Source organism: Taudactylus pleione, unplaced genomic scaffold, assembly GCF_031769625.1.
Source record: "Taudactylus pleione unplaced genomic scaffold, aTauple2 ptg000494l, whole genome shotgun sequence".
Taxonomy (NCBI): Eukaryota; Metazoa; Chordata; class Amphibia; order Anura; family Myobatrachidae; genus Taudactylus; species Taudactylus pleione.
The window spans coordinates 1,077,289-1,090,530 of NW_028284896.1; positions in this window are offsets into that span (position 1 = coordinate 1,077,289).

The following is a 13,242-nucleotide window of genomic DNA, read 5'->3' on the forward strand; positions in this document are numbered from 1 at the left end:
CATGAACGATAACGATATCGTTCATCGCATTCAATATCGTCCAGTGTGTATGCAAGATATCTCTAACGATGCACACTCCTGTGGATCGTTAATGATGTCTTTTATCGCCCGTACTTGCAGGGCAACCTGACAATATTGTCAGGTTCTGAAAAGTATGGGGATGAGGGAGGGTGCCAGCACTGAACGATATCGTTCAGTGTGAATAACGACATTGAGCCCAGCAGTGCAGGGGAAACACTTTACGATATCGCTCATGAAGCATATCGTTAAGTGTGTATGTGCCTTATAAGTGCCTACCCACTAGAGAACTCGCAAATTATGCAATGTCTTCAACGATTTCCCTTGAACTCCTCGGCACTCCCGGACATACGATATCGTACTTAAAGCTGTGCAATCTGACCAACGACCTTAATCTCGTTAACGAGATTGCCAGATTTTACTGCATGTAGGTAAGATCTGAGGATATGACAAACGACCGCGGGGCTGCGCATCGGCATAGTTCGTGGACATTTATTTGTCGTTACGATGTCTAGTGTGTAAGCACCCTAAGACACATGCGGGCGCCAGGTCTCGTCGACCACAGTCCCCATAATATAATTTATACCGATTTTGGTTAAGGCATATTTCTTTGCACTTTGGATACTTAATAAATATGAATGTATAAGGTCATGAGAATAAGAAATAAATTGTAAGAACTGCTTGTAACATGCGGAAACAGAGCAATCTCATTATGGCACTTGGGGGTCATTCAGACCCGCTCGCAAGCGGGTCGATGTTCCCCAATGCGCATGCGCACTACGGGGAATGCTGGGGATGAAATAAGAGGAAGTTATAAGCAAGAATTAGAATAAACAGAAATTTGACAGGCCCAAACAGCGCCCCCTGACCTGTGGTGCCCTGTACGATGGCACCGGCCACACTACGCTAGCTACGACCCTGCTGATGATGTGGTAAATAAAAATAACCAGACCCACAGGCAGGGTCTGGTCATTTTCCTACCACATCTACAGATATGTCAGAATTAAATCAGATCTTTATCGGGCAATTCGGACGTTTATATAAAACCTATAAATATGAAACTGATAATGATAATTCTCCATTGTAGTAGATTGTTTTAATGGGATGTAGTTAATTTACCGGAGGCCAGGATGTCGGCCTTGGGAATCCCAACATCAGAATCCCAACCCGGGATTAAAGATAGGTGTCGATATCCCGACGCCTATCTTTAGCCCGTCGACGAAATCCCAACATCCGGCATTCCGAACGAAGGTAAGCGGGGCCCTGTAAGCTGCTAGCTGCGTGGTGGGTGGGTTAGTTTAGGGGCCCCAGGGGGAGATAAGGGTTAGGCACCCCCCAGGGAGGGTTAGGCTATGGGGAGGAGGGGGTTAGGCTTAGGAATCCCCGGCAGGTAAATCACCTAACCCTCCCCTCCTAACCCTAACCCTCCCTTGGGGGTGCCTAACCCTAAACTCCCGGGGTGGTGCCTAAGCTTAAGCCTAAACCTACCCCCCTCCCCCGCACCCTAAACCTAGCCTTACCAGGGGTTCCTAACCCTAACCTCCCCCCCAGTGGTGCCTAACCCTAAACCCCCTTCCCCTAGCCTAACACAAACCCTCCTCGGGGGTTGCCTAAGCCTAAATCCCCCTGGGGTTGCCTAAACCTAACCCACCCACCTCCGCGGCTAAGTGCTAGGGACGGCCGGACTCACCTCGATCGGTCCAGCGTCCTTCTTCACTCTGCCGTTGGGACAATGTTAGGTGTCGGTATTTCAACGCCTATCTTCTGTCCCTTGCCGGTCTTCTGGTGTCGGGATAAAGACCGGCAGCATTTAGTCCGCTGGTCTATTAACTTTATTCCTATAAAAGATATCATAAAGAGGAATGGGTCAAGGACGAGTGGATGGAGCGGAGGTTGGAGAGGCAGTGTACACCACTGACTCAAGGAACTTGGAGGCATAGGGGAGAAAAGAGGTGGAGCAGTACTTAGAGGAGGAAGAGGAGGGTCCCTTAAGGATGAGGTAGACCAGGGCATGTTTGCATAATGAATTTAAGGTGCAAAAGAAGAGGGATAGGTTGAACATGTGAGTAGTTTGGGAGCAGGCATTGGGAGGGAGAGACTGGAAGAGCTGGGAATAGATGGGGTCAAGGGAAGAGGTGTAAAGGAGGGCATGATCTTCAACACGAGAGACAGGGAAGACAGAGGACAAGGTTGGCAGTCCTGGTGGGGAGGGATAGTGGGAGGCGAGAGGAGCCTGAAGGGAAGAGATGCCATGGCGGATGGACTCAATTTGGGGGGTAACATGGGTGTCAAAGTCAAGAACACAGAGGGAAGAGGAGAGAGAGGGGGGAGGTAGTACTTGCCAACTCTCCCTGATTGTCAGGGAGACTCCCTGAAATAGTAGCAATCTCCCCGAAGAGTCCAGCAATCTCCCTGATTTTCCCTACCCACATTATGAAGCTGTTACTGTATATAAAAAAATCAGATATGTACATTCTAATGGGATCATTAGTATCAGCTCCCTGTATTGGGTATAAGGCACAATGATCCCTATGGCTACAGGCATTTTCTGAAAAGTATCAATGTGATTTCATCAACAAGTAGACCTTACTAACGGCTTTGGGGCTCATTTACATTTGGATGTAAGGCAATTTAATGACACGCCCTCAGATGTAGCAGTACACGCCCACTTTATCGCCGCTCTCGTAGGTGCTGCTTTCACAATCTCCCTGAAATGCATTTTCAAAAGTAGGCAAGTATGGGTTAATAGTGGCGTCATCAGTGCACTCTGCAATCTCCCTCCTGCATTATTGACACCAGAGATCCATTAGACATTGATCTTTGACATATTGTGTATATAAGTGACTGTGTAGCTAAGCACTAATAGAATATATGCTGCTGAGGTTTGATGTTATGACAAAGTGGTCTCCGTTGAGGCTAGTGCTGGAAATATTTCAGCTGTATGAAATGGATTTTTTTCCATGGCTCTTTTTATATATGGAATTTACGGAATGTTTATTAGGATATGCAAATATTGGGCCTGATTCAGACCCACTCGCGAGCGGCTGTCCGCTCGCAAGTGGGTCGATGTTATGGACTGAGCATGCGCATGACGGAGGGAGCTCCGTCGTGCGCATGCGCCAGACACGACGAGCGAAGGAAAGTCCTTCGCTCGTTGTGTCCGATCAAAGGGGGCGTGCTGTCAATGTTGATTGACAGCACGCCCCCTTTGGTGGGCGTGCCGGGGGCGTGCCTCCCTGACGGGGGCGTTCCCACGGGAACGCCTCCCGTCAGAAGCCGGCCCACTGACATCACTAGTGATGTCAGTGGGAGTGATTTTGGCTCTGATAGAGCCAAAATCACTCCGGAGTTTGCGGTTGAAAACCTCAACCGCAGGCTCCGGCTCGCAGTTTCGATGGTCGCGATGGTCACGACCATCGCGGCCATCACAATGCACGCTCGTATAGCCTGTGGGTGGTGACCCACAGCTATACGAGCGTCCAGGAGGACGCTCCATTTTCATGGAGCCCGGCCCTCATTCAGAGCGTGCGCTCTGCTCAGAGCGTACGGCTCTGAATGAGGGCCATTGTCAGCAATAAAGGTTACTTATTTGATAAAGTCACGTACACAGTATTTTTTAATATTACATTCATTTATTGAGAGGCTGAACAATTTAATTTCTATTGACTGCAGTGTTGTTTTTTTTAATTATTAATTATTCATATTCTCACAATATTGATTATCTTGCTGCAGTAAAATTAGATACAGTATTATATAAACGACCTTGGCAGAACACTGCCACCTTGTGGGCCAAATGATAGTCAAAATAATTAAAATACTTTTGCAAAAAGGTGCCACAGCCTCAATATGGGCCTGATTCAGACCCGCTCGCAAGCGGGTCACTACAAAGTCAAACAGGGCTCACTACAATTTGGGCGGCTGTTGATGTTGATCGACAGCTCGCCCCGTTTTGTAGGTGGGGAGGGAGGGTGGCTGGCCAAACGGAGGCGTTCCTGAAATAACGCATGCCGTTTGGGGGCGACCCTATTCCCTATTCCGGCTCTATTAGAGCGAAAGCCCACTGGGGCTTGCGGCAGACGAGACCCTACCACAAGGGTCTCGTCGCAAGCCCGATGGTCGCATCCATCACCTGGCCGCTCGCAAAAGCTGTGGGTGGTCACCCACAGCTTAGCGAGCGGCCAGAAGGCCGGACTTAAAAAAAAAACACCCTTCAGACCTGCGAGCTGCCCAAGCGAGTGGGTCTGAATCAGGGCCTATGTCAGCTTGCAAATTACAACCACACACAGTTTAGCTGTTAACTTTTTTCATAGGGAGGGATATTTATGGCTTGATTCACTACGGATCGCTATTGCGATCACAGCTGCAATTACGCATGGATGCCTGCTGCGAAAATATGCTAATGAATGCAATCGCAAAGCCGTCACACAGCCAGCATAGAGACGCCCACTACCGATATCTCACATCCGTAATACCTTGCAGTCTTGTGTATACAACGGGAACATCGAGTAACATCGACCCCTCATGTAGAACAACAGCAGGTCTGACCTTACTCAAAAATTGCTAAGCTTGTCGCACGCAGTGAGTACACAAGCTGCGTATGCCGTCACAGTGGCTAATTTATGCACGCCCATGCAAAGGCGTTCAAACAGACAGGCACGCCTGCGTTACTCCGATCACTCCCCCGCATACTTGCCGACATTCAGATCCCTCCTTCCGTGAGGGAGCTGAATGTCTGCGGAGAGGGTGACCGGGTAATGATGCCGCATTGGGGGCGGGGGCACGCGAATCGCGTCACTGGCCCCCCCTGCTGCAGGGGTTTCTATTAGTAGTCGGGGGGCAGGCAGCAGCCGGGAGGCTTGCTTGCCTTTCCAGGGGGCCGAGAGTGGCACCCAATATTCGGGAGGCTCCCTGCCAAATCGGGAGGGTAGGCAAGCCTGCTCCCCCGTCACCACCCCCAAACGCTGACCTCCCGTCACTCTGCGATGGCTTTCTTTCTGCGGCAGTGGCATAACTAGGGCAGGGCGAGCGGGGTTCGTGCCCTGGGCGCCGTTGGACCGGCGGCGCGGGGGGGCGCCGCCGGCCACGGTACCGGCCCGCCCGCCCTAGTTAGCCAGTGTAGCACCGACCGCAATGAGTGCGGTCAGCGCTACACATTTGCACAGGACCGGTGCTAGGCTTCCAGCGCCGCTCCTGTGCTGCACGCCTGAGCCCGTTCCCTCCCCCTGAGCGCTTGCCCAATAGCGCCAGGAGGCGGGCTCAGGCTGTGCATAACACACGCATCGCCGCCAGCGCTGGCGGCGATGCGTGTGTTAAACAGCAGCCAATAAGAGTCAGATAGACTCTCATTGACTGCTGCAGCACCTACTGCAAGAGCCGGACTTCCGTCCGGCTCCTGCAGTGGGTAATGGGACTGACGTCATGACGTCAGTCCCATAATGCTGAGCGCGCTAGCCCGGGCGGACTGGAGGGCGGGAGCGGCATCGGCATCGCGGACAGGAGCAGCGTGGAATCAGGTAAGTATATTTTTATATATATATTTATTTATTTTTAAACCTATATGCACAACGGGGGAGGGGTTGGCTACTTCTGGGGGGGACATCTACTGGGGGGGACATCTACTGGGGGTGCCTTTGGGAGGACCTCTACTGGGGGGGGGCTACTCTACTGGGGACTACTCTACTGGGGACTACTACTTGGGGGGGGGGGACTACCACTGGGGGCATTCTAAAAGGGGCCTAGTATTACTAGAGGCACTGCACTCGGGGGACCACTAATGGGGGCAATAATAGGAAGGGCCACTACAGGGACCACTGGATAGGGGGGGGGTCACTACTGGGAGCCTGCATCAGGGGGACCACTACTGGGGGCACTGCATGGGAGGGGGGGACACTACTGCTGGGGGCACTATATAAGGGGCTTACTGCTAGGGGCACTGTGGGGACCACTACAGGGGGCACTAGATAGGGGGAATCACTACAGGGTGCCTGCAAAAGGGGACCACTACTGGGAAAACTGCATGGGGGGGACTACTGTTGGGGGCACTATATAAAAGGGCACTGCATAAGGGGATACCGCTACTGGGCGCACTGCATTGTGGGGACTGCTACTGGGGGCACTGCATAAGGGGAAACACTACGTGGGGCACTGCATTTGGGGGGGCCACTACTGGGGGTATTGAGTAAGGGGAACTAATTGGGGGCTGTATAAGAGGGACCACTACTGGGGATACTGTATAAGGGGCACTACTATGGGCCAGCATGAGAGGGACCACAACTGCATACTGGGGTACTACTGGGGTTAAGGTGCATATGGATAGGAATGTTCAGTTTGAAAATAAAGGGGTGTGTCATGTTGACACGCCCCATTTTTAAGTGACCACGACCACATGGGGGGGGGCTCCTTTTTCAAATTTGCCATGGGCTCCAAATACCCTAGTTACGCCACTGTTCTGCGGTGATCGCAGTGCGATTGCAATGCTAACTCAAGCACACGCATGCGCAGTACGCATCATCGGCCGATCTGCATACACAGTTGCGATATGTGCCCTTAGTTCATGAGCAATTAGCTCTTATCAAGAAGCCTAGAGGCATGCTTAGCAAGGGCACAGGGTTGAGTTCCTGAGCTTTTCTGTGAATTGGTTAAAGTACAGTAGATGTCAGTTCCATGAATGAATAAAATAAAATAAAAATTAATGAATAAAATAAAATATTAAAATGCCCGTACCTGCATATACTAAGGGCCTGATTCAGCGATGTACATTCATCTCCGATGTTCAGGGGATTGCGCCTGCGCAGGAGCCGTTCTGCGCATGTTTAGAACAGGCCCTCCGATTATGTTCGCAGACCCTCCCCCAAAGCCTCAGTACGATTGACATGCAGCAGTGTTTGGGGGGCGGAGCGTGGCTGGTCACTGTTCCCAGAAACGGGGGCGTAATGCCCCCCATTTTCCGTGAGGGATGAGGCCAGGGTCCCTGTCAGCCTCTGAAGTGACCAGCACCCGGTCAGGCTGCGGGAAGCTTCAACTCTCGCAGCCTGACCAAAGGAGCAACCATCGGACACGATGGTTGCGATGGTGCTCGCAAATGCAGCAAGGAAGGGTTGTCTGACACCTTCTGCGTTTGCATTACGATGGGTGAAATTGTAAAGCTGCTTGTGTGACGGCTCTACAATTCCGTCCATCTCTGCATCAGGTCCTAAGTCTACTTCCAAATATAATGTTTCCGTAGCCCATGGTGGCCCTGACAATGGGGTAGCTATCCTGAAGTGGGCGTAGCGCGGGCAGTGACCGGGTCCTGAGGTGTAGTTGTACTGACACAGGGGGTCATTCAGACCCGCTCGCGAGCGGCAGGACGCTCGCAAGCGGGTCGATGTTCCCCACTGCGCATGCGCACGACGGAGGGAGCTCCGTCGTGCGCATGCGCGAGACCCGGCGAGCGACGGTCTCACCATCGCTCCGGGTCTCGCACCAAAGGGGGCGTGCTGTCGATGTTGATTGACAGCACGCCCCCTTTGGTGGGCGTGCCTGCCAGACGGAGGCGTTCCCATGGGAACGCCTACCGTCTCAAGCCGGCCCCACTGACATCACTAGTGATGTCAGTGGGAGTGATTTTGGCTCTGATAGAACCAAAATCACTCCAGGGCTTGCGGCAGCGAGACCCTACCGCAGGGTCTCCGTCGCAAGCCGATGGTCGCGATGGTCAAGACCATCGCGACCATCATGGACGCTCGCTATAGCTGTGGACGCTCCAAAAAAAGGTAGGAGGGCCCTGATTCAGAGCGAGCGCTCTGGTCAGAGCGTTCAGCTCTGAATCAGGCCCACAGGCAGCCATGTTTAGACAGAGATTCTGTGCAACCCTAGGCCTGGTACAAACTGTGGGCCTGATCAACTGCGGTCGCAATGCAAACTCAGCACAGCCAAAGGACACCCACTTTACCTTACACACATCTTTAATGCTTAGCAGAATAACCAAACCATCGGTACAATAGAGTACCATCGTAGCCTCACGCACCCTTGCAGAAGCCCTGACCTTACTCAGAAATTGCTACCAACCACGCACGCTATGAGGCCTCACACTGCATATGGGATCTCAGTGCATAATTTGTACATGCCCCTGCAACAGCGTGCGAACTGCCACGCCTGCGTTCGGCCGACCAGCCCCCTCCCACTGCACCTTTTGTCAATCACTCTGCGATGGGTCTGCAGAGCTGCTGCGATTGCAGTCCCCATTGCGGCGGCTGGTTCACGCACACGCACTGCGATGCGTACGCATGCGCAGTGTGAAACAATCGGCAGTTTGCATGCGTATTCTCAGTTGCGTTCGGTAGTGAATCAGGCCCTTTGATGGTGAGGCTAATGGTGCATCTTAATACACTTAGCAGCGGATTGGCGACGCAGCCACTGGGCATTTCAGTAGGAACACCATTGGCCGCGTCTGAAACATCTACTGGGGGTGCCTTTGGGAGGACCTCTACTGGGGGGGGCTACTCTACTGGGGACTACTCTACTGGGGACTACTACTTGGGGGGGGGGGGACTACCACTGGGGGCATTCTAAAAGGGGCCTAGTATTACTAGAGGCACTGCACTCGGGGGACCACTAATGGGGGCAATAATAGGAAGGGCCACTACAGGGACCACTGGATAGGGGGGGGGTCACTACTGGGAGCCTGCATCAGGGGGACCACTACTGGGGGCACTGCATGGGAGGGGGGGACACTACTGCTGGGGGCACTATATAAGGGGCTTACTGCTAGGGGCACTGTGGGGACCACTACAGGGGGCACTAGATAGGGGGAATCACTACAGGGTGCCTGCAAAAGGGGACCACTACTGGGAAAACTGCATGGGGGGGACTACTGTTGGGGGCACTATATAAAAGGGCACTGCATAAGGGGATACCGCTACTGGGCGCACTGCATTGTGGGGACTGCTACTGGGGGCACTGCATAAGGGGGAACACTACGTGGGGCACTGCATTTGGGGGGGCCACTACTGGGGGTATTGAGTAAGAGGAACTAATTGGGGGCTGTATAACCTCGGGAATCTTTACTCTGCTGCCATGCGAAAATATACAGTCCTAAGTGAGTCTATGGTCCCGCAGAATGGCTGTGGGAATTGAGACGCTGGAGCCATATTTCTTGAATACGATGGCAAACGCAGAGTGAGATACGCCTCCAAAATGGTACGACACACCTGTGTTCTTTGTTGCCACACCCATTTACCTCCCCCAAATGCTACTTGGGTGTCAATCACACTACCAGCAACTACGATAATGTGCCTTGACGCATTCGCTTTGTGACTTACAGATGTGTCCTCATACATTTAGCTTCCTTGCGCGTTAAACAGCCCTTCTAGTCGTGCCATGCCGTGGTGTGACTCGTTAGCGCTGAGTGTCTTTTTGTGCAACTTTTTGCCTTCCGATGCGTATTATGGTATTATTCTGCTGATTAAAATGATATGCGGCATGCCTATGTTCTGTGTGCAACTGCGGGTGTATCTTACTTGCGAAACGCTACGTTACAGTGTCACAGACGCTGAGTCTGTAACGTAGCATGTCACTTGTAGCGCACGTAGGATAGATGTATGTGGAGTCTGTGAACACATCTGTAGACTCATGCGCAGATTGCCGATAATCACTCAACTGTGAAACCATCGGCATGGTGCGCAATTTTCATTCAGGCCCTATGTGCGCTACATTTTCATTCTGTCCTCCCTATTTGCCTCCTCTCAGTCACTTTGCGTGTCCAGCCGCCAGACTAAGGCGGCATAATATATTTGTGAGAAGCACATTAAAATAAAGCTATTTGTGTAATGTGACAGTAGCAAAGGATGTATTAGTTTCAGCAGTAATGTAGACACTACATAGCCAAAAGTATGTGAACACTTGGACATCATACCCATTTGTGTTTGGTGAACATCTCATTTCTAAACCTTGTGCATATATATGAAGTGGATTCCCATTTGGCTGCCTCATGGCTGTGGGGGTTCACATCTATTCATCCACGAGTGTATTAGTCAGGTCTGGCACTGAAGTTTAGCAGAAAGGCCAGGCTCACAGTCAGCGTTCCAATTCTTTGCAAATGTGCTAGATGGGGTTCAGGTGATGCTCTGTGCAGGCCAGTCTAGTTCTTCTACGCCAGTGGTGCACAGGTGTATTCATCACTCACTGACACATTTTAAAAGATCCACAGGTGGAGCTAATTTTTTCACTTCTGATTCTGTGAGACCTGGAGAACATGAACTGTTTGGGGTCCTGAGGACCGAGTTTGAGAACCTGTGTTCTACGCCGAACACAGCAAAACATTTTTTGATAAACCTCTCTTTGTGCTTAGAGGGCATTGTCAGGGGCATTTTAAGAGAGGAGGGGGCTCATGTGCAGACTCAGTGCAGGCCGCCTCCTCTCTCGGGTAGTGCAGCAGTAGATTCTGGCTTAGTGCCAGAATCTACTGCGCATGCATGGGTCTCTGGGAAAATGGTGCTTTCGTTTTCCCAGGGACTGCAGTACTGCACATGCATAGTCACTGGGAAAATGACCGCTGCCAACCCGGCACTGCGGAGCAGCACGCTGGTGACTACGGACAAGTAAGTATGAAACTATATGGATGCAGGGTGTGTGGTGTGGGCCCCCCTGGACCCAGGGGCCCGTATGCACCGCACACCTTGCACCCATTATAGATACGCCCCTGGGCATTGTCATGCTGAATCACAAAAGTCCTTCCCCAAAGTGTTGTCATAATGCAAACTTGTTGTTGTCACATTTAGATTTCCCTTTGTGGGAACTACAGGCCCCAGGCCAAACCATAAACATGGTCCAGACCTTTATTCCTCCTCCACCAAACGGTACAGTTGGGCATTACACATTCGGGCAGGAAGTGCTCTCCTGGCGTCTGCCAAACCCATGTTCGTCTGTCACGTTGGCAGATGGTGATGCACTATTTGTTTCTCCAGGGAACATGTTCCAGTTCTGCACAATACAACGGCACACTAGCATTGGATTCTGGAGCAGTGGAAGTGCGGTATTTTAGATTAATTTGGGCACTGTGCACGGTGATCCGAGGTCTATATACAGCTGCTCAACCATGGAGACCCCATCCATTCCTTGACCCCATCCATTCTGGCTGCTTCCAGACTCAGGCCCTGATTCATTAAGGATTGCTAAAGTGTACGCAGATGGGCGATTGTTGCGTACTGCGCATGCGCGACGGCACCACTGCGATCACACAGACCATGTAGAGAGTTTTTGACAGGCAGTGAGCGTTTGGGGGTGGTTGGAGAAATGCGGGCGTGTCTGACTGTTTGAACGCTGTTGCATGGGCGTGTATAAATTAGCCATTGCGATTGCATACGCAGCTGCGTGCAACGAGGTTAGCAATTCCTAAGTAGGGCCAGGGCTGCTGTAATTCTGCGTGAGGGGCCGATGGTACTCAATGTTACCGATGTTTATGGAGGTGCGCAAGGTATTACGGATGTGAGATAGCGGTAGAGGGAGGCAGTTTGTGTCTCTATGCTGGCTGTGCGACGGCATTGCGATTGCATTCATTAGCATATTTTCGCAGCAGACCTCGGTGCATTTACGGAGATGCAATCGCAATAGTGATCCGTAATAAATCAGGACCACAGTTTGAAACTTGACAGACCAGTTTTATGCACTACATGCTTGAGTATGGGATCTGGTCTAAAGATCAACAGTAAAAAGGTTGACAATGTCTAAATCAGAGATGGGGATCCTCAGGCCCAGGGGCCGTATAAGGCCCCCGGAATCATTTGGTCTGGCCCTTGGAGCTGTTTTCTGCTGGCCTCATCTGGCTAACAGAGTGCCTAGAATAGCACCCTGCAGCCAGAATCTATGCAGCAGTGCCGCCTGGAGTGTCCTTAGGATGCTTCAGACGGTCACACGGCTGCCCTTACAGCTCCCCGGAGCATCCTCAGTATGCTTCAAGCATTGCTGTAATCACAGGCGATTGTGGCCGTGCCCCCATGTGACATCACACAGAGGGGGTGTGGCCTGCACCGGAACCGCAGAAAAAAGGTTCCCCACCCCGGTCTAAATAGACACCAGATGTTAGGCAGTCAATAGGTCGACAGGGACAAAGGTCAACACAAAAATGGTTGACGCATGTTTTTGTTGTTGTTTTTTAGGGTTAGGCACTTACCACGACGGTTAGGGTTAGGCACCTGGAGGGAGGGTTAAGGTTAGGCACCTACCGGAGGGTTATGCACTAGAAGGGACGGTTAGGGTCAGGCACCTACCCGATGGTTAGGTTTAGGCACCAAGAGGGAGGGTTAGTTACCAAGGGGAGGGTTAGGGTGAAGATTAGGGTTATGTTTTTTTGTGTCAACCATTTTCGGGTCGACCTTCTTACATGTCGACCTTTAGTTTGTCGACCTTTTGTCCCTGTTGAACTTTTGTCCTTGTCAACCGTTTGACTGTCTAACATCTGGGGGTATATTTACTAAAGTGATAGTTTTCAGAAATGGAGATGTTGCCCATAGCAACCAATCAGATTCTACTTAACGTTCAAATAGCAACTTCTAGAAGATAATAATAGCTAAAATCTGATTGTGGTAACTGGGTATTCCAAGAGCTCCAATTGTATTGCCGGTGCTGGCGTGCTTTGTGAAGAGATAAAATCGTCCAATGGCACTGGGAGGATGAGCTATCTTACTGTCCCTACCTCTGCCTACCTTATCTTCACTGCTCGTCTCCCGGCTGTATGCCTCTTGTTTGGCGGTGTCTGTCTGGCTTGATGCGCTATGTGATGATGTCACGCTTCTGCTCAAGGCCGTAGAGAGCCAGGCCCGGGTAAAGGAGGGTGCGTGGCCTAATTGCGGGAGGCGTGGCCACACCCCCTTGACAAAAAAAATTAAATAAATTACCTATGCAGTGCTGCGCGCTGGGGAGGAGGGCGCTGTTAGCCCCCCAGCCCGGCTAAGCGGGGGGGGCGCGATCAGTGTGATCGCTCCCCCCCACAGCCCTAGGAGACTGCTCCGGCTGCTGCTGCAGCCGCGAGCAGTCTCGCACTGCAGCCTAGCAAAAGCTGTGTGTTGAGTTACTGTGAGGGGAGGTGGGGGGGGGGCAATGCCTGACCCGTCTAGCAAGCCCCCCCTCTCGGTGTCCATGCTTCTGCTACCCGGTCCCACTTGCAGTACCCACCAACGCGTTTAATGTATCTAGTCACTTTGTCAAGGATGAGGACTCTCCCGGGTTGTTAGGAATTTATACTAA